Here is a 22,946-nt window from a genome sequence, read left to right on the forward strand (position 1 = left end):
TGCTGCATCCACGGACTTGAGTAGCAGCAATGGGTACCAAATGGCCCACAATGCCTGAAATATTTACTATCTCACCTTTTACAGAACAGGTGTGCCAGCGACTGGTCTAGAGTTTCACCTTTATATAACCATCTGAGTTTGATATCTCAAAAACAAGGGAATCCAGAACCTGTAGGATTCATGGAATTTAAAGTCATGACTTGCTTCAACTGCAAGATTCTTTTGTATTTTTCACATATCTCCAGAGAAAAGCTCAGCTTTGCCTTTGGAAATGTATTGTTCCAGAGGAGATTAGGAGTTAAGGACATCTATTACCATCTTCAGATGACTAAGAGTCAGGTAGAAAATGGATAATATGTATACTCTGAAGTCAGAATGTGTTTGCTTAGAAAAATCTGAGTGAAATCTTTCTCAGTGAAGGCACTAAAGGTAGGGACATGCATACCTCCCCTTATGGTATATTCATCTGCCTGAAAAAGTTGTACTTAAAATCATTTTTAGTGAGTTGAATCACTTCTATAAGGGAAGAACCTATGTATTTAGTTTCCCTCTTTTTTTTAAGATTTATTTATTTATTTGAGAAAGAGAGAAACAGAGAGAGAGAGAGAGAACATGGAGAGGAGGGGCAGAGGGAGAGAGAAATTTAAGCAGATTCCACACAGAGCACAAAGCCCAATGTGGCACTTGATCTCATGACCCTGAAATCATGACATGAGCCAAAACCAAGAGTTGGATGTTTAACCAACTGTGCCATCCAGGAGTCCCTCCCTCTTTTTTGTATTATGTACAGTATTAGTTATTTCATGTTGCATTGCAGATCATCACAAACTTAGAAACTTAAAACAACACACATTTATTATGTCATTGTTTCTGTGGATCAGGAGTTCCTGCAGAGCTTAGTTGGGTTTTCTGCTTCAGGATCTCAAAAGCTGCAATCAAAGTGCTGGATGGGGCTGCAGTCTTATCTCAAGGTTCAGCTGGGGAAGGATCTGCTTCTATGCACACATGATTGCTGGCAGAATTAAGTTCCTTGGGGCCTATTAGACTGGGGCCTCGGTTTCTTATAGATTATTAGCCAGAAGCTACAATCACTTTCTTGTTATACGGTCCTTTGTGTAGAGAAGTTTATAACATGGCAGTCTGCTTTATCAATGCTACAAGTGGGAGAGTCTTCCAACAAGACAGGTTATCATCTCCCATAATATAATTAGGGAAGTGACATTTCATCACCCTTTTTCCATGTTCTGTTAGTTAATGCAGTCACAGTTTTTGACCGTATTTCAAGGGAAATGGATACACAAGGATGCTGATCCTGGGAGTTACAATAAGTGGGGGCCATCTCAGCCACTGTCCTAAACATAGAATTATATTCTTCTTGCTTCTGCAGACTGACCAGGAATATCCTCATGAAGAGGTATGCAAATGTGAGACTTATAAGAGAAGGCCCAAAGAGACCTATTAATTTTCATGTTCCCTTTTTTCGATAAAACTCTTTCTCAATTTTTAATGATTAAAAATAAAAAAAAAACTTTTCTTATAGAGTTAAAGTTTGCCTGGCTGACCCGAATTTGTCCTCCTTACTTTTTTCATCTCACCTCTGTGCATCCACCTATCCCAGCATTTACACTGATTGACAAACACCAGGTGCATGGCGCATCTGGCTCCCTCACCATATTCTGAGTTCCTTAAGGTCAGAGACCTTAGCTTGATCATTGCAACCTTACCTGGCACAAAACAGACTCTCCATAAGGTTTCCTGAATGTGAAAATGAATGAATAGATAAATTATTCAAACTTTATATGTCTTTTCCCCTTCTATTCAACCTTTACAATAACCCAGTATGATACAAATAGTAATTCCTTTGTGTATTTATCTTATATATTCTTCATATAAGTTGATATGTATTTTTTTTCCTAAATACTGCATTCTTAGAGCTTATATAGGTTTCTCAAGGCCAGAATTTAAAAACCACTGTTTTGGGTTTAAATTCCTTACTTTTTCTCCTGGAGCTGCAACCTGATTTTTGACCTTGTCTTTGAAATGTTGACCAACTGACCTTGATGCTAAGGGCACTGTATGTCAAAGCACATGCTCTCCCTCTAAAGTGTGGTATAAAGAAGTAGGCAGGGCCACAGGGCATCTGGCCAAAGAGTTCTTTGATGGAGGTGGGGAGGGGGAAGGGTGGAAGCACTTCATGTTTTTTTAGTCAGAATCCAGAATGTTCTGAAATGTACTAAAAATAAATTTATTTAAGCAGCCCCTTTGCTGGGATAAGGAATGCTGATTTTTTAAAGGAACTTGGGAGAGAATGTTTTGGTGAACTTGTATACCGTACCATAAATATTTTTACTAAAATTATAGAATTGTCTGTTTTCTTTCAAATTGCATCAGGACCCAGGCAAGAGCGATGAGTTTTTAATGTGGAAATTTCGTGCACACGTTTCGGCTTCTTCTTTTTCTTCTTCAACTTTGCCAAGCCTCATTTTATGTTTAGTAAAGATTGATTTATTAGTGCTTTTTTGGCCTACCTGATGTGTTATGCAATTTCTCAGCAAATTCGAGGACACAACCATCAGTTTGCAAAACTTATTTAGTTGTAGCCAAAAAGAGGTTTATTAGATTCAGTCTGATTTATTTGCTATGCTGAATCATTTTTGCTTAGCCCAAAGCCTGAAGCCTGATCCTCTCTTTGCCTCCATCTTTTCTTTGAAATTAAAAGAGAGAGAGAGAAAGTGAAAGAGAAAGAGAGAGAAAAGAAAAGAAAAAAATTAATGAGACACAGTGAAACGTGTTTTGTTCCTCAGCGTGCAGAATAAAGTTCTCTGATCCGCTGCTGTTTGGAAACTACACGATGATAGAAATTGTTGCTTTGGATGGCCCAAGAGAGGAAGATCTTGAAGCTTGAATTGTTTTTCCTCCCAATAAAATACCATCAGTAAGGCAGGAAAGAGACTGCAACAGGATAATCTGCAAAAGCGAATATGCTCCTCTTGGTGACCGTAAATAGCAGAGGAAGGTGTTGAGAGGCAATGCTGCTTTTAAGTGGAAGGCGCGATGACCAGGGTCACTGTGCCTAGCTGCCACACTGTGGTTTACCCTCTGTGCAGAGACTTCAGATGTGGTTTCAATCCCATTGAGTGTAATTGACATGAATGCTTGTTGGGTGAACGTCCCAGTAATAGATCCAGCTTCTCCTTCGCTACGGGCATTGCCAAGAATAGGCTCCAGTTCAGCACAGAATGAGTTTGCTCCAAGTTCTCATCAAACATAATTTCCACTTGTTTTCAAACTGATAAATCCTGAAAGGAGCATGTGCTGTTCACTTTGGTTTCTTGAGATGACTGTTCAGCTGCACATGTCTTTTGCATCTGCACAACTCAAGCTGTATTTATAATCCAATGTATCATCTCATGTTCAATAGCACATGTTGAGTGAGTCAGGGACTTCCTCACGTCGACGGGGAAGAAGGAATTTTAAGTTGTTGATCAATGCAAATGGGTAAGGCCCCTTAAGGACAGCTGTTGTGGGCTGAATTGTGCACCCCCCACCCCCAATTCATATGATGATGTCCTACCCTCAGTATGTCTGAATGTGACTATATATATGGCTACAGGGTGTTTAAAGAAATAAGATCATTGGGATGAGCGCTAATCAAATATGGCTGCTGTCCTTATAAGAAGAAGGTTTAAGACACAGAAAACACAGACCAAGGGAGGACCATGTGAGAACACAGAGGGTGGCCATCTACAAGCCAATGAGACAGGCCTTGGAGGAAAGCAACCCTCCAACACCTTGATCTCCAACTTCCAGCCTCCAGAACTGTGGGAAAATGAATTTCTGTTCTTTAAGCCACCCAGTCTGGAGTAATTTGTTATGGAAACATTAGCAAACTAATACAGGGAATGAGTCTTCTAGTGAAGTTGCCCTCTTCAGGCAAAATTACTCTTTTTTGGGTGGAATTCAAGTTAGACCTCATTTAGATGTAGCATGTGACTTCATTTCTCTATAGAATGGTTTATTTGTGCGAGTGACTTGACATGTTACCTCACATGGTTGCCTTTGACTCTCTGTTGTTTATCCTGGCATCAGGACTGTACTAACTCCTCGATGCGTAATAAGAAAGCATTCACAGAAGGATTAGAGGACAATTTTCTTTGAAGAGATTATATTGATGAAGATGAGAACAATTTGGGTGTAAAAGAACCATTGCTTTAATACCTACATGGATAAGCTTAAATTGCATTACCTAAAAGCCCTTTCTCTTAAATGAAGATGACTACTTAATAGAGCAAAGAAAGCATTAAACCGGAAATAGATAATATATGTAAAATCTCTCCAAGATTATGAAGATTATGCAGTGCTACACATCTGTGCAGTCTGACCTTTAGAATAACCTTGGGACGTAATGGGGTTGGTATTATCATCACCATTTTTCATCTAATGAGACAAAGACTCAAAGAGTTGAAGAGATTTGTAAATAAAGTATTTGAACTTCAAATTCAGGTATTCTGATTTAAAGCTTATCCATTTTCTGTCACTCTGCACTGACCCTGTAGAGTTAGTTCATTCAATGAGGAAATGAATGAAAAGCATGTAGCATGTATCTGTCAGATAGAAAATGATCTCATGTTAGATTGAGATCAATATTGTTATTAAGCAAAAACCTCAATTAAGAAGCCAGATATGTGTAAAGGATTGGTCGGTTTTGGTTCATTTATTATGATGAGGCATCTTAATTCAAATAATTATTTTGTTAGGCATGCTTGATAAAAAATCATTGAATATGCATTACTCTAGGGCACCTGGGTGGCTCAGTTGGTTAAGCGACTGCCTTCTGCTCAGGTCATGATCCTGGAGTCCCGGGATCGAGTCCCACATCGGGCTCCCTGCTCAGCGGGGAGTCTGCTTCTCCCTCTGACCCTCTTCCCTCTCGTGCTCTCTATCTCTCATTCTCTCTCTCTCAAATAAATAAATAAAATCTTTAAAAAAAAAGAAAATGCATTACTCTATTTTATTATGTAGTATAATGTGATGTACATCATTTGTATTTTATTATATTTATTTGTTATGATAAATTTCATTTTTAAATGTGCATAGTAGGATAGACCATAATGGAAAAGTGTGAGATGGTTGGAACCTATTCTGACCTATTAAGCCACTTTGATTTAAGAAAATTAGCAAATGCTGTGCAGGCACTTAGTAGGCAGTGAAGTTTAAGATTAACTTTCCCATTTAATGGGAATATATTGAGAACTTATTATGTCCCTGGCTCTATCATAAGCAACAGAAAAATGTATAACAAAAATAATATTTGAGGAAGTTGAATGTGGAGCAGTGAGAAATATGTATGGAAGGATGAGATAAGGAGAATTCATTACGGGGCCTTGTGTAATTCAGTTTTGATATGAGTGTGATCATAATATAATTTTTCTGACATTTGAAGAAAGTCTCTTCTAGACACCATAAAACTGTGTCATATTTGTAAACCCATTCTAACAGTTTCTGTCTTTCAAATGCTGTATTTAGACATTTACATTTAATGTAATTGTTGATAGGCTTAGAGTTAAGTCTACCATTTTAAATTGTTTTCTGTTTCTTCCCTCTGTTTCCCTCCCTCCTTGTTTGCTCTTTCTGACTTTCTATTAGGTTGTTTGATTCCTCCCCATTTTTTGTATTCCATTTTAAGGTATCTACTGAGATTTTGATGATACCATTTTGTAGGGTTATTTTAGTGATTATCTGAGGGATTACAGGGTACATACTTCTGTCTGTGTGCTTATAATCAAAATTCTACCACTTCAAGCTGAATATGGAAACATTACTATCTTAAAGGTTTTGTGGTATGGTTGTAATATGTTACCTCCACATACTCCAAAAGCCCCATCAGACATTGGAACAATTTTGTTTTCAGCTATTAAACCTATTTTAAAGAACTCAAGAAGATAAGCGTAGTCCATCCTTTTTACCCAGATATTTATTTACCATGTCTGTTGCTCTTCCTTTGTTCCTGGTGTTCCAAATTTCTGTCTGGTATCATTTCCCTTTAGTCTATAGAACTTAATTTAGCAAGTATTTTAGAATAGACAGTGTATCTCTTAGTTTTCCTTCATCTGAGAATGCCTTTATTTCACCATTATTAAAGGATATTTTTGCTGAATGAAGATTCAGGGTTATTTTCTTTCATCACTTAAAAATGTTATGCTATTTCTTTTTGGTCTTTATGGTATCTGATGAGAAATCTGCAGGAATTGAATCATTGTTCCTCATAGATAATGCACTGTTTTGCTCTAAATTCTTTCAAGATTCTGTTTTTGCTGTTAGTCTTCAATAGCTTAATTATGATGGATGTGGGCATGAATTTCTTTCTTTAAGTTTATCCTTTTGGGGGGTCAACTCAGCTTCTTGAAACTGTGGGCTTATTCTCGTCAAAATGAGAAGTTTTCAGCTATTATTTCTTTAAATATATTTTTTCTGTCATTCCTTCTTTCTCATCTCTTTCTGATAAGCTGATGACACGAATACTAGACTCTTTGTTATTGTCCTACATTTTCTCAATTCTTTTTCTTTCTGATGTTAAGATTGGATATTTCTTATTGGTTTATTTTCAAATTCATTGACTCTTCCTTCTGTCATTTCCAAACTGCCATCAAACCCATCCACTGAGTTGTGTTGCTGTTTGTTTTTTTTTTTAATTTTAGTTACTGTGAATTTTCCAGTTCTAAAATTTCCACTTAGTTCTTCTGTATATCTTCTGTTCCTTCACTAAGTCTTTATATTTCTATTTGTTTCAGAGTGTTTGTGTTTGCTTATTAGAGCATTTGTACACTAGTTTAAATTTGTCAGATACTTCCAATATCTGTGTTATCTTAATTTTATCTGCCCCTGTCCGTTATCTTTTCCCATGTGAGTTGAGATTTTCCTAATTGCAATATGCTGAGTTATTTTGAATTATATGCTACTAATTTTGAGTAGTATGTAATAAGACCCTGCATCTCTTTCCAATTCTATGGAAAATATTGATATTTTTGTTTTAGTAGGAAATTAACTTTGTTAAATTCAAGCTGAAAATTCTAACCCACCTTCTATATATAGGCTGTGGTTCCAAAGTGAATTTGGTCTTCAAAGTCTTCAAAATGCTCTTTGGATATGTCCCATGTCTGTTGTGGCCTGCTGTTGGCTCAGTTCTCAGAGTGCCCTATGACTAGGATAAGTTCTATGAAAACAAGCCATGGTTATCCCAAACAGTTCACAAACAGTTTTATAGGGTCACTCTCCTGAACTTTAACCTAGCCGCGATCTCTACTCTCATCCTCTCTACTTTTTTTGTTTATTGCCTCCACCCTCTTGGGATAACAGTCTACTAATCAAAGAGAAAAATTCCTTCTAGAATTTTGGTTCTTGCTGGCCTTCACTGTTATGAAGATATTGGATTGCTTCAGGCCTGAAATGTAAAAGAATGAAGAAAAGCAGAAATAAAAACAGAGAGTGATTTCTATACTCTCTCACAGTCAATTCTCCTTCCTGGAGGAAGACCTGGAGGGCGTCTGCTCTAGCTTCTCTGTCTGTGCCAATACCCATTAAGGTTTTCATGCCCAATTTCATTCAGGTTGGAGGATTGTTAAGAAAAATGTTCACTGGGGCGCCTGGGTGGCTCAGTCGTTAAGCATCTGCCTTCGGCTCGGGTCATGATCCCTGGGTCCTGGGATCGAGCCCCGCATCGGGCTCCCTGTTCGGCGAGGAGCCTGCTTCTCCCTCTCCCACTCCCCCTGCTTGTGTTCCCGCTCTCGCTGTGTCTCTCTCTGTCAAATAAATAAAATCTTTAAAAAAAAAACAAAAAAAAAAAAGAAAAATGTTCATAAATGCACTATAGGCTCAAAGGTACATTGAACTCTTGTCCTCCCTCTCCCAATTTAACTTCTACTGACTTTTCATAGTTTTCAGAGAGCTGCTCCATACAATCTGTTCAAGGTTTGTGTCTATAGTAACTGTAAGAAACAAAGTGTTATGTACTTACTCCATCTTATCTGGAACCAGAAACTTAGTAGAGATTTAAATGGATTTCTAATTATTTTGTGATTGGAGGTGACTGATTTAATATTGTATTAAGTCTGTACAATGGAGCAGCTTCGTTTATACTAGTCACACAAATATTACTGATCATGGCATATATCACATGGCTATGAGATATAAAATATAGCAGACATTGTCAACGCTATCCCTGTATAACTTCAGCATTCACCTACTGTCACTGTAAACACCTGAGATTTTCTGCTCAAAGGTTATATTCAGCTTGCACATCAGGCAAGTTGGGAGTGCCAGAGAAAGAACGTCTCCAGAATGAGACTTCAAACAATGACAAAAGTTTTTGGATAAATACCCATAGCTCCCTCTTCCCTTGAGAAGCGAGTTCTGAGGTATTCTAACCCAGTCTCCTGGAGTTCTCCAGCAGGACTGAACTCACATGCCTATACTGATAACAAGCTTAATAACATATCCTTGATTAGTTTCCTTTCTTTCTCTTTCTCACTGTCTCCTCCCACCAGTGTTTTCTAGGAACACCTCTCAAATAAAACACTTTTACTCAAAACCTTGTCTTAGGAAACTTGATTCCCAGAAGATCCAAATTATGACTAAATTTAATAGGCTTTTTAAAGGAAAATTTCTGTATAAACTCAAACCATTTTTTGTTACAATATCATAAATAGCTCAGGTAAAATAAGTGGGTAGTCTTCAAGGAACATGGGGAAATTCTTACTTTACAGATCTTTTTTTCTTTAAATTTTTTTATTGTTAGTTAATCACCATACATTACAACATTAGTTTTTGATGTAGGGTTCCATGATTCATTGTTTGTGCCTAACACCCAGTGCTCCACGCAGAATGTGCCCTCTTTAATACCCATCACCAGGCTAACCTATCCCCCTCCCCCCCTCCCCTCTAGAACCCTCAGTTTGTTTTTCAGAGTCCATCGCCTCTCATGGTTCGTCTCCCCCTCCGACTTACTCCCCTTCATTCTTTCCCTCCTACTATCTTCTTCTTTTTCTTTTTTCTTAACATATGTTGCATTATTTGTTTCAGAAGTACAGATCTGTGATTCAACAGTCTTGCACAATTCACAGCGCTCACCATAGCACATACCCTACCCCATGTCTATCACCCAGCCACCCCATCCCTCCCACCCCCCACCACTCCAGCAATACTCAGTTTGTTTCCTGAGATTAAGAATTCCTCATATCAGTGAGGTCATATGATACATGTCTTTCTCTGATTGACTTATTTCACTCAGCATAACACCCTCCAGTTCCATCCATGTCCTTGCAAATGGCAAGATCTCATTCCTTTTGATGGCCGCATAATATTCCATTGTGTATATATACCACATCTTCTTTAGCCATTCATCTGTCGATGGACATCTTGGCTCTTTCCACAGTTTGGCTATTGTGGATGTTACAGAACGTGCCCTCTTTAATACTCATCACCAGGCTAACCCATCCCCCCACCCTTACTTTATAGATCTTAAGAAGTTTCAGTGACAATGAGGATTTTATAGATAAATAAAATATAAAATAATTCTGCTCTGATCAGAAACAAATGAATTCTGATATATTGATATCCTGATATATATCCTGATGTATGTCAACACACCAATATATTGATTAAAAAATCTATTTATCATCAATGTATTAGCAGTAGAATTCCCATTTGGCACAAAAGAACCCCAGATTTGATTCTAGACCAATGGCAACCTGGTTACAAAGTAGCACTGTGTGATGCAGCATCTGAAGATTTAAAAGTCAGACACCCTGTTTAGTTGCCTGTCTTTGGGCATGTTCTTCATTTCTCTGAGATTCATTTTATTCATTTGTAAATTCAGGATGTTGGACTTAAAATTTTGTAGTGTTTGACTCACGGATTTCTAGTGGGTTTATGCATGGATAGTGCATAAACTATATGTGAACTGCACTGAAATTATTGGGTACATCAGTGTCTGTGACTACCAACAATTAACAAGCACTAGGATTATTAAGCACCTTACCATTCTATTATTCTGTGAGGCTCTCCGAGATGAAGAAGAAATTATTTTGCAAAGTTATCCATAAACAAGTATGAGGGCAGAATATTACTGATAAAAGTGCACTTAAAGAATAAGATTATAGGAATAAGACCAACTTAAAGAGAATGTAGGATGACCAAAAAAAAAAAAAAAAACCCACCATGTAAAGGTTATAAAATATCTTCTTATGAACATTTCCTTTGGTTTGGTTTATTTAAGGTGATTTTGCATAAGAGCCTGTAAAGCATGTGACAGTTTATAAATGACTCAGCCACAGGCAATTTCCACAGATAATTTATTTTTTCACTAATGAGTGAATAGTGAGTAAAGCCGCTGAAGTGATCACATCTGCTAAACATTATAGGTGCAAGAGCAGAAGAGTGAGTAATGTAATGTGGGGGTTGTTGAGCAAAAGGGGCAAGTAGTGCCATGGCTCAAGAAGGGAACAGGTGCATCAAGTGTGAGAGAGAGTGAGAAGGCCAGTATGACTGGTCATGGTAGGCCATGCGAAAATCCGTAGAACACGGGGTCTGACAGTAGGCAGGAACTGGGTCATGATGGGAGGACCTTGTAATTCAAGGTTTTATTCCAATTCCCATTGGGGAATATTTGGAGTATTTTAGGCAAGGATGGGAATGATCAAATATTTAAAAACTCACCCTGATTACTGTATGAATAAAAATGAATTGCATACCTACTCTGTGTAAGACATTGTGTTAGCTGCTTGGAACGCAGAGGTGAGTTAGGAGGTTCACAGTTGAAGGGACAAAGCAGAGGTGTGATTACATAATTACAATTTAGGATAAGGACTTGTTAAAGCATGTAAATAATTACCCTTAAAGTAAATCCCTTTTTCAATGACTTATGTGTGTGTCACCCATGTCCCTAATACCAGAATCATCTTTATTTTAAATATTCCACATGATACCACAGTAGAATCTTGGTTGGGATTTAGGGAAGATATAAGCAAACAAAACAACAAGCAATTAAGGTCTCACAGTCATTCACTCCTTTTTTTCCCTCTGAAGCATGAGCATGGAAATTTGAAATTTCATTATATCCTAGTTGGAATAGTAGTAGTGGTATAAATAATAATAACAGTAATCACCGCTTGTTCATCTGTGTTGTGCTGTTTATATAATGCTGTGATGCATGTCTTTTTTAGTTAGCCTCTTTCTTTTCAATACTGCATGGTGGAATAATCCAAGCAGACATTTTATCTTCTCTATTTCACTAATGAAAACACAAACAGTAAAAGGAAAATTTTTATTTTTTTTTAAAGATTTATTTCCTTATTTGAGAGAGAGAGCAGGAGGAAGGGAAGGGGGAGAGGGAGAGAGAGAATCTCAAGCTGACCCCTGCTGAGTGCAGAGCCCAATGCAGGGCTGGATCTCCAGATCCATGAGATCATGACCTGAGCTGAAAGCAAAAGTTGGACACTCAACTGACTGAGCCACCCAGGTACCTCAAAAGGAAACTTTTTAAAAGAAAACCCAGGGTAAGAAATGAATTTTGCTTTGTGACATGGTAGTCACATATATGGCTATATATTGTATAATATATATGAAACAAAATTTCAGGAGATGGTACTTACCCTTACAAAGCACTCCCCCGTTCTATAGCTATTGCATATTATAGTATTCTCTTCCATTTTTAAAATGCTGGTCACAACCAACCAAATTGATAGGTTGCATCCCAGAGTTTGAAAAACTTCAGATCAAATGTTTGCCTAAGATCACACAGCTAGTAAATTGCGTGTCTGAGGTTTAAATTTTTGTCTCTGCATTCCCCATCTGATGCTCTTTTCATATAACTAACATCTCTAGCTCTTCATTTTATGCACACCAATGCAACCAGCAGACTTTGGCCATGTTTATGTTCCTAAGAAACACCAAATAATTTCAGTTCTTTTCTTTAAGAAAAAAAAAAAAAGACTTAGTGGAGCCCCCCCTTCCTATTGGATGCAGATATACAGACCCTCCTTTTAATCTTCAACAACAGATCTGTATTTAGAAGTAGAATAGAAATCTGTGTCTATAGATTTCTAGCAGGTTTGTGGAAGAGCTTCCTGGCATCAGTGACCCTTCCCCCCTGAATTCTATGCCTGCTCTCAAATCTCCCTCATGCCTATTTGATACATTATATACAACATGTTTCTTGCCATTCCCTGAAGACATCAAACATGTCCCTACCCTAGTCACATTACTTGTCATGTTCCTATTGCTGGAAATATCTCATTATCACATCCCATCAAACACCACCATAGACTAGTAATTATCTACCTCTCCGTTTTCCCTGTGAAGTAGAAATTAGTTGCTTTGGTTTAAAGTTACAATTAATATATTTCAGAACATGAAATTACAAGACACCAGAGCAATGGTAGAAGAGAAGTATGAATACATAATAAGCAAGGTCATTGAATGAGTGTGAGTTTGTCAAGGTAAAAGGAATAGTTTTCTCTTTAAGTGCCTGATTGTTCCAGAACATGAAAAATGATAGTGAGGAAAAAAGTATGAATGGATATAGAAAGTTGGAAAAAGTTTGCAGAAAGGGAATTTTTATTTGCTTTGATTTTTAATACCTGCAAATACTGAGTCTGAAAAGGAAGAATAAAAATGTGTTAAGGGGCGTGCGAGTGGCCCAGTCTGTTAATCGTCCAACTCTTGATTTCTACTCAGGTCATGATCTCAAGATTGTGAGATCGAGCCCTGAACTGGGCTCTGCACTCATCAGGGAATCTGCTTTGAGGTTCTCTCTCTCTCCTTCTCCCCCAGCTTGTGCACACATTCTTTCTCTAAAATAAATAAATCTTTTTAAAAATGTGTTAAAATTTTGCCAAAATTGGTTTCATTTAATGGGTTTATTTAAAAGATGAGAAAAAGCTGGTGAAATCTTCATTGACAAATAAGAATATGAAAGCAAAATTCAGACTATTTTAGTGGCTGGGTGGCTCAGTCGTTAAGCATCTGCCCTGGGCTCAAGTCATGATCCCAGGTCCCAGGATCAAGCCCTGCATCGGGCTCCCTGCTCGGTGGGAAGCCTGCTTCTCCCTCTTCCACTCACCCTGCTTGTGTTCCTGCTCTCACTGTCTCTCTCTCTGTCAAATAAATAAATAAAATCTTAAAAAAAATTCAAACTATTTTACTCAGTTAAAATGATAAATTGTTCTTAGAGCTCTTAACAAGGTGGTGTAATAAGTTGGGTTTACTTCTCTAGGTTTACTAAGGATTAATTGACCTGCATCACTGCATAAGTTTAAGGCATACAGCGTGATGGTTTGGTTTACATATATTGTGAAGTGATGACCACAATAGGTTCAGCTAACATCCATCTTCTCATGTAGATATAAGAAAAAAGGAAGGAAGAAGAAAAGAAAAAAAGGAAAAAAATACTTCTTTGTGATAAGAACTCTTAGGATTTTCTCTCTCTCTCTTTAAAGATTTTATTTATTTATTTGTTTGTTTATTTATTTATTTATTTATTTATTTGCCAGAAAGAGGGAGAGGGAGAGACTCTCAGGCAGACTCCATGATGAGCACAAAGCCTGAAATGGGGCTCAGTCTTATGACCTTGAGATCATGACCTGAGCTGAAATCAAGAATCAGATGCCTAACCGACTGAACCACCCAGGCACCCCAAGTTTTACTCTCTTAACATGTTTCCTACATGTCACATAGCAGTGTTAGCTATAGTCAACATGTTGTACATTACATCCCTAGTACTTATCTTGTAACTACAAGTTTGCACCTCTTGACTACCTTCCTCCAATTGCCCTCCTTCTACCCTCTGCCTTTGGTAACCACAAGTCTTTTATCTATGATGTTTTTTGTTTGTTTGTTTGTTTTTAGATCGTTTTAGATTCCATGTAATGAAATACCATACAGTATTTGTTTTTCTCTGACTTATTTCACTTAGCATAATGTCTTTGAGATCCATCCATGTTGTCATAAATGGTAGAATGCCCTTATTTTTTATAATATTCCAGTGTGTGTGATATATATATCTGACAATTTCTTTATCCATTCATCCACGAATGGACCCTTAGGTTGTTTCCATGTCTTGGCTATTATAAATAATGCTGCCATGAATGTGGTGGTTCAAATAGGCATCAATTTTTTCAAGATAGTGTTTTTGTTTCCTTTGGATATAGTCCCAGAAATGGAGTTGCTGGATCATACCAGCAGCTCTACCAATTTACAATTTCACCCACAGTGCACAGGGGTTCCCTTTCCTCCACTCCCATGCCAGCATTTGTTATCTCTTATCTTTTTGATGATAGCCATTCTATCAGGCATGAGGCAGTATGTCATTGTACTTTTAATTTGCATTTCCATAATGAGTTGTAATGTTGAGCATCTTTTCATGCACCTGTTGGTTTTTCACATGTCCTCTTTGGAGAAATGTCTATTCAGGTCCTTTGCCCATTTATTTAGTTTTTTAAGCTGGGTTGTTTAGGAGGTTTTGTTTGTTTACTTGCTTGTTTGTTTGCTATTGAGTTGTGGGCATTTTTTATATATTTTGGATATTATCTTCTTATCAGATTTATGGCTTGCAAATATGTTTTCTCATTTCATCATTTCACTTTGTTATTAGTTTCTTTTGTTCTACAGCTCTTTAGTTTGATGTAGTCCCACTTGTGTATTTTAGTACTTTGTTGCATCTGCTTTGGGTGTCATATCCAAAAAAATCTTTACCAAGACCCATGTCAAGGAACTTTGTACCTATGTTTTCTTCTAGGAGTTCTATGGTGTCAGGTCTTAAACTTAAGTCTTTAATTCATTGTGAGTTAATTTTTTGATAATTTTTTATTGTCTGTGTTATCTGCCCTGATAACAAAGGTTCCATATCTTATCATAATTACCTGTGATTTGTGTTCACTTTATCATGCCTTTAATTATTTTTTAAAACATTCCTACCTGTGATAAAGTTCTATACAATTGTTTCCTTACTATATTAATTTTAAAATAGTTTAATGTCATTTTATTTTGATTAAATAAATAACCAATTATTTTTTCCTCGGGCGCCCCCATGAGCCTATCAAAGTCAAGTGACAAAATCTTCTGCATTAACACATTTAATTTTGTTTTCTCAAGATCAGACCCTAAAATCAAGGGACAAAATCAGGACATCTTTTACACCTAAAACTCTCTTTAGGATTTCTTAGAGGGCCTCTGGAAAATCACAGTGATTTTTTTTTCCTTCATTTTATTTTATTTTATTTTTAAAGGTTTTATTTATTTATTTGACAGAGACACAGCGAGAGAGGGAACACAAGCAGGGGGAGTGGGAGAGGGAGAAGCAGGCTTCCCACTGAACAGGGAGCCCGATGTGGGGCTTGATCCCAGGACCCTGGGATCATGACCTGAGCCGAAGGCAGACGCTTAACGGCTGAGCCACCCAGGCGCCCCTCCTTCATTTTATAAAAAGATAGATGTTAGAAATAATTATGACAGTCTCATATGCTCCATACTTCTTAATTAACTTAACACTTTTATAAAAACTGCATAGAAAGAACTGTCAGATTAGAAGGGATGTTCAGCCTTTTCTAGATTAAGCCAATATAGCTAAAATGTGACTGATTTATATATCTGAGATATATATATATATATATATATATAGTATGTATTATGGTAAAGCCCTAGATATCTTTCAATGCTTTCTCTGTTCATAATACATATTCTTTTTAAAAAGTTTTATTTAAATTCCAGATAACATACAGTATAATATTAGTTTCAGGTGTACAATTTAGTGATTCAACACTTCCATACATTACCTGGTGTTCATCACAAGTGCACTCCTTAATCCCCATCATCTATTTAACCCATCTCTTTACCCACCTCCCCTCTGGTCACCATCGTTTTTTTCTCTATAGTTAAGAGTTTGTTTCTTAGTTTTCCTCTCTCTCTCTCTCTTTTTTTCCCTATGCTTTGTTTGTTTTGTTTCTTAAATTCCCATATTCGGTTCATAATGTATTCTTATCCTCAAGGAAAATATCGACTACCATCTATAAAAATGTTCTGTAATATACTCCAATAGAATTTTACCTCCAGCATTATATTTTTGGTTACCATAATAAATTAACCACAAACTTTCATCTCATTATCAAATTGGTTTTGATTTTCCTACGGTGCTCACCTGAAGTCTCTACTATAAACTATGGAAACTGTCTTCAAAAGGAGAGTCTGAGTCCTGTAAAGAGATTATCCTAATTTATGATATATCCAAGAACAGACTCTTGGCACAGGTTCCTAAGCTCACATTGCCTAGACAATTTTCAGAAAGCTTCACTAGGCTGAGTCGGGATTTCCAGTGTTCATTTTAGGCCAGAAGCAGATATACTTCTTTGAAAACAGACCATTTACCCCCAATATCCAGCACATGAATATATTACACAGAACATAAGGAACTAATAAGAACAGCTTACTTGTTTAAATGTGATATAGTTTAGCACTACTTTTTTTTTTCAAATTAACAAATGGTAATTGTTTTCCCAAAGATACATTTTTTTCATACACATCCATCATACACTGTAACCAAAAAAAGCAGTGTACATGAAATAAGAGAAAATAAATTAAAAATCTATAGCATAAGAATGAAACTGGACCATTTCCTTACACCACACACAAAAATAGACTCCAAATGGTTGAAAGACCTAAACATGAGACAGGAGTCCATCAAAATCCTAAAGGAGAACACAGGTAGCAACCTCTTCGACCTCAGCTGCAGCAACTTCTTCCTAGAAACATCGCCAAAGGAAAAGGAAGCCAGGGCAAAAATGAACTATTGGGATTTCATCAAGATAAAAAGCTTTTGCACAGCAAAAGAAACAGTCCACAAAACCAAAAGACAACCGACAGAATGGGAGAAGATATTTGCAAATGACATATCAGATAAAGGGCTAGTATCCAAAATGTATAAAGAAGTTATCAAACTCAACACCCAAAGAACAAATGATCTAATCATGAAATGGGCAGACGACATGGACAGACATTTTTCCAAAGAAGACTTCCAAATGGCCAACAGACACATGAAAAAGCACTCCACATCTCTCGGCATCAGGGAAATCCACATCAAAACCTCCATGAGATAGCACCTCACACCAGTCAGAATGGCTAAAATTAACAAGTCAGGAAACGACAGATGTTGGCGGGGATGTGGAGAAAGGGGAACCCTCCTACACTGTTGGTGGGAATGCAAGCTGGTGCAGCCACTCTGGAAAACAGTATGGAGGTTCCTCAAACAGTTGAAAATAGAGCTACCCTACGATCCAGCAATTGCACTACTGGGTATTTACCCCAAAGATACAAATGTAGGGATCCGAAGGGGTACATGCACCCCAATGTTTATAGCAGCAATCTCCACAATAGCCAAACTGTGGAAAGAGCCAAGATGTCCATCGACAGATGAATGGCTAAAGAAGATGTGGTATATATACACAATGGAATATTATGCAGCCATCAAAAGGAATGAGATCTTGCCATTTGCAACGACGAGGATGGAACTGGAGGGTGTTATGCTGAGTGAAATAAGTCAATCAGAGAAAGACATGTATCATATGACCTCACTGATATGAGGAATTCTTAATTTCAGGAAACAAACTGAGGGTTGCTGGAGTGGGGGTGGGGTGGGAGGGATGGGGCGGCTGGGTGATAGACATTAGGGAGGGTATGTGCTATGGTGAGCGCTGTGAATTGTGCAAGACTGTTGAATCACAGATCTGTACCTCTGAAACAAATAATGCAATATATGTTAAGAAAAAAAGAAGAAGAAGAAGATAGCAGGAGGGGAAGAATGAAGGGGAGTAAGTCGGAGGGGGAGACAAACCATGAGAGGCGATGGACTCTGAAAAACAAACCGAGGGTTCTAGAGGGGAGTGGGGTGGGGGGATGGGTTAGCCTGGTGATGGGAATTAAAGAGGGCATGTTCTGCATGGAGCACTGGGTGTTATGCACAAACAGTGTATCATGGAACACTACATTGAAAACTAATGATGTAATGTATGGCGATTAACATAACAATAAAAAATTTTAAAAAAATCCATAGCATAGGTAAGATGGCTCTAGTCTGGAGCACAGCTGAGTTTCCAGCAATATAAGGAGGCTTGAAAGTTTCTTTTATAAGAATGCCTGCTAGCAGGGGTTCCAGCCAGATGGTTGGTTGGTCTGTAAGTCAGTCTTGAGTACTTGAAACAGGTCTGTGTTTTTTCCTTAGCATTTAGAATAGCCATCATTACTTTTTAATATTCATGGATGAATGAGAAGGTCTTTTCTCCTTCTTCCGTATCATTCTCTAGATATCAATTTAGTAAGCATTTGTAAACTGAAATAAAAACATTTTTAAGTGGTGTTACATCTCACTGTTTCTCATAATTCAGGAACAAATACTTTTACTGAGCTTCATAAAAATCTGTCTTCTTTTGTACCAGGTCACAATTGGACAAATGAATTGTGCAACCAGCATCACACAGGAGTGCCCTGTTTGAGAACGAGTCTCATTTAATCAGGTCTGACAAACCCAGTATTTAGGAACAAAGATTGACTTTATACGTGGAACCAATGCCTATAAAATTTTCCCAAGAACATGGGCCTGGGCTTGGCTCACAGGTAGGAAAGGAGCCACGTCCTGGAAGGTTAGGAACTTTAGAAGAATTTGCAGACTGTAAGAAGAGAGAAATCCACCCAAATTCATAAGTGCTGTGAGTGAAATTTGGTGGACCAAATGCCTTGGGCTAGTTTTCCTAGCCTCAGGATAGAGAAGTAAATGAGAGGGGTACCTGAATGGCTCAGTCCTTAAGCATCTGCCTTTGGCTCAGGTGATGATCCCAGGAACTTGTGGAGCCCCACGCAGCTCCCTGCTCAGCGGGAAGCCTGCTTCTCCCTCTTCTGCTCCCCCTGCTTGTGTTCCCTCTCTTGCTGTTTCTCTCTCTGTCAAATAAATAAATAAATACCATCTTTAAAAAAGAGAAAGAGAGAGAAGTAAATGAGAGTCTTTTTTTAAATAATTTTTTATTGTTATGTTAATCACCATACATTACATAATTAGTTTTGATGTAGTGTTCCATGATTCATTGTTTGTGCATAACACCCTGTGCTCCACGCAGAATGTGCCCTCTTTAATACCCATCACCAGGCTAGCCCATCCCCCCACCCCCCTCCCCTCTAGAGTCTTTTTAAAAGTCTAATTGAGATTCCTTGTGAAATTTTCCAAACAGAAGTAAATTCTCTGGCGGTTGTGTTTACTCAATACTCTAAGTTTCTAGATTTTCATTGTAAATTCAAGGAGAGTTATATGGTTAGTTTGTACTCTTGCTGCAGGCCATATATAGCAAAACTAGCCTTTTTTGGTCAGAAGAGCAAGCTTTGAAGATTATTTATGATCGCAGGAGCTAGGTGGGCAAGGGGGAATGCTAGAAAAATAATCCAAATAATCAAAAAATAATCCAAAACTTAAAAATAGGCAAAAGAGATTACTGGGAATTCTTTCAGAGAAGTGCTAGGCTTAACTTTCTATTGTCTGCTTATTTGGTACAGGCAGAGAGGAAGATGTAGATTTTTGTCCAGTAAAGACGAAAGTGACTTCTGACCAATGAAATGGTAATCCCCGAAGGCATATACGCCCTGTATGGCATTAACCAGTGTTGTCTCTGATTCAACAATCTTAACTTTCTTTTATGAAATTTTATATACCTATGTGTGCACAGATGCACATGCACACACGTGCCTGTACTTTAAATCAGTCACAACATCCCATTTGTGTTGCCCATTAGTTAATAATGAATAAGTTGGTTAATAATGAGTTAATGTTAAATAAAATCCTTTACATGTATTTATATCTGGTCCTTTTTTAGTGAATGAAGAATGATTGCATGTCTATAGAATTAGCTTACTTCTTTACATATGAGGTTGACTTTTTGTTCTCCATAGAATAAAGCTTTATGCCAGAGATGAGGGAGTAGAGATAGTGTGATTTACTAGTACCAGGGAACAGGTAACTAATGGAAGAAGAGACTAGAGACAGTAACAAGGATTCAATGCAGATGGAGGATTTTTTGTTTACTTCTTAAAAAGAAAGAACAGATGTGTGGATTGACATGCTGGTGACTAGGTAGAAAGACCAGGTGAAGATTTGTAGACACAGGAGTTAGAGAAGGAAATTGTTGTAGATGTGAATAGAAATGGAATAGAACAAAAAACTTTAGTGTAAACTTTAAATGGAAGACCAAAGCTGTATGGAAGCAGTGTACAGAGTACTGACGTATAAGTAAAAGGAATTATGAAGAGTAGTGATACCAAGAAAATGAAATTGTGGCAATCAGCTTGATGGTAGATTTTCTCCAGCCGCCCAATACCATTCAAATAGAAAAACAATAAAAACAAGGATTTTTTTTTCATATTGATAAATTGGAAAAATATACAGGAGGTCATGGGACCAGCAGTCACTTCGAATTTAAAGATCATACATAGTAAGAATGAGAGAATTCAAAGTTGGAGAGCTATGAATTGAAATATTAGAATTTAAGACAAGAATATGGCAAATCTAGAAGTCAATCATGGGAGTGAGGAAGTTGCTGAAAGAGTAAAGGTGAAGTAAATGAAGTTAAAAATTTAAGGAAATACAAAAGCCATTTTATTGAATATGAAATTTACATTGATACAAACATCATCTACTCAAAGTTGGGACCATACGATCTACTAAAGTTGGATGACTATAAGTCATCCATGAAAACAAAGTAAAGGATTTTATTAGTATGTTCATAAAGAAAATTTGAGAGAAGTATAGATGAATAATTTGGTCCATAAAGGAAAAGAAGGTTTTTGTTTTGTTTTGTTTTCAAGAATTCATAAGAATAGACTGAATGTCTCAGGATAAGAGAAAACTTACCCTAACTTTGGACCATGTGTGTCTCAGGCTGTGTTAATAAGTAAAAACCAAATGTTAGATGGGACTCCCTAAAAAGTGGGGTCCACAGGAAGGATCCAGGTTTCAATTAGGTTCAAAAAGAGGATAAAGCAGATTGTAAAGAAGTAGATATTGTGAAGTAGTTTTTTTTATATTGAAACAAGGACTTTAGAACTTAGGAGGTCCTACGAATTACATGGTTTAAATCCTTAGTCTTCATTTGCCGACCAGTGAAAATTACTTTACCCTTGAGCCTTCCTTATCTATTCACAAAGAAAAGGGTGATAACAACATTCACTTCATGCAGAATACTTACCCAGCACTTGACATGTGATTAGTGCTCTGTAATTGTTAGGTAGTATTAATACCATGCAAAGGAAATCAGTAGAGGGCCACCTAGCCGATGAGAAACATAGAGCCAAATGAGGAAAAGAATATAAAAGAGAAGGGATGGCTGAAGTGTAATGCATTGTGGGAAAGGGAACTATTTTAAGAAACAGATAACATAGACCAGAATTGAGCATTGTCACTGAGGATGTGATCAAGTGGGAGGTTGGAAGAAATATTTTTGAAACAGGAGCAGTAATGATGAGGGAGCAGAAGGCAAGCTGAGGGCAAACACAAGCTGACACCCTGCAACCCACCCACCCCCAGAGCTGAGATATGTGTGACATACTCAGGCACTCCTGCCTGCCCTAAAACTAAGAAAAGGGAAAAACAAGTGGTTAACTAATAAAAATCACAGTCCAACAAGACCCGAGTCTCCCTCAGTTTACAAATGTCTTAATGATTTACATGAAAAAAGCATTCTTCTCAATAACTTAACTTCCAGAAGGAAACTCCCATCTTAATGTTAATATTTGGCTAGATGGAAAAACAACCTTAACTTGGCAAGGCCTCCAGTATCTTGTAGGTCCTCTTTAACATACAAAAGTTCTTTTGAAAACCTCACTTTTTCCTTACCTCCAACTCCCAAGTATATAATCAGTCACTCCTCACAACCCCCGTGCAGTTCTTTCTGCCCATGGGTCCTGTCCCCGTGCCTTAATGAAACCACCTTTTGCACCAAAGATGTCTCAAGAATTCTTTCTTGGCCATCGGTTCCAGACCTCACCTACGTTCAAAACCACATCAATAGGATTTGGCAAATAGTTGTATGTGGTTATGTGGAAGAGTGGTTGGAGATAAAGGAAGGTGTCCAGGCTTTCCGTTCTCTGCCTAGAATGGTGATACCATTGACAAAAGGAATAAATTTAAGAGGAAGCTCAACTGGGAAAGGGGCTTGGAGATTCAGGGATTACTTCTGTTTAAAATATAGTGACATGGTTATGTTAGTCAAATACTCAAGAGAAGATAGCCTGTGGGCAGTTGGTCTCAGAAGTTACCCTGTGGGCAGTCGGAAACGTGAGACCAGAGATTAAGGGACATTCCTACTTACCCCTCCTATGTACACAGGAAGATCTTATGTCCTAGGCTTCCTTGCATTGTGTTTGTAGCCATGTGACCAGTTTGACAACAGAATGGGGGCAGGAGTGAGGCACACCATTTCCAGGCATGTCCTTAAAACTTGTGCCTCGTTCCACTTCTTTCTCTTTCCTTGCCTTTTGAATGACTGAAATTGAAGTAATGAGATGAGCAAAGAGCCCATATCCCTGATTCACATTCAGGGACAAGACACCTTCATTATGGACTATGATATTAGCAAGCAAACAAACTTTTATTGCTTTAAGCCAATGATATTTGGGGGTTTATTTCTACTTGTCCTACAATGACTAATAATATAGTCAAGATTAGAGATCTACATAACCATTTTCTAGTCAATTGCATAAAAATGTATGAGCTGGCTGCATCTGAATTACTTGGGGCAGAGAAGGGGGTGCTTTTGAAACTGCATATTCTTGGTCCTAAACTAGACCTGCTAGTTTTAGAAGCTCCAGTGAGGGGCCCCTGAAGTTTTATTTTTAGCAAGCAGCCTATGTGATTCTGAGATTAA

At 37.6% G+C, this 22,946-nt stretch overlaps 1 protein-coding gene across 1 annotated transcript in view; it reads right to left on the minus strand.

Annotated features, from left to right (window-relative positions):
- The window catches only part of KCNJ2 (potassium inwardly rectifying channel subfamily J member 2), a 345,114-nt gene that overhangs the window by 249,561 nt on the left and 72,607 nt on the right, over positions 1–22,946 (minus strand). The window contains exon 6 of the mRNA XM_025889973.2: positions 18,828–18,978. The gene's annotated coding sequence lies outside the window, so the exon portion shown is untranslated. The remainder of the gene's footprint in view (positions 1–18,827; positions 18,979–22,946) is intronic.

Source organism: Callorhinus ursinus, unplaced genomic scaffold (genome assembly GCF_003265705.2).
Source record: "Callorhinus ursinus isolate GAN/ISIS: 27379988/994484 unplaced genomic scaffold, GSC_fseal_2.0 scaffold50, whole genome shotgun sequence".
Lineage (NCBI taxonomy): Eukaryota > Metazoa > Chordata > Mammalia > Carnivora > Otariidae > Callorhinus > Callorhinus ursinus.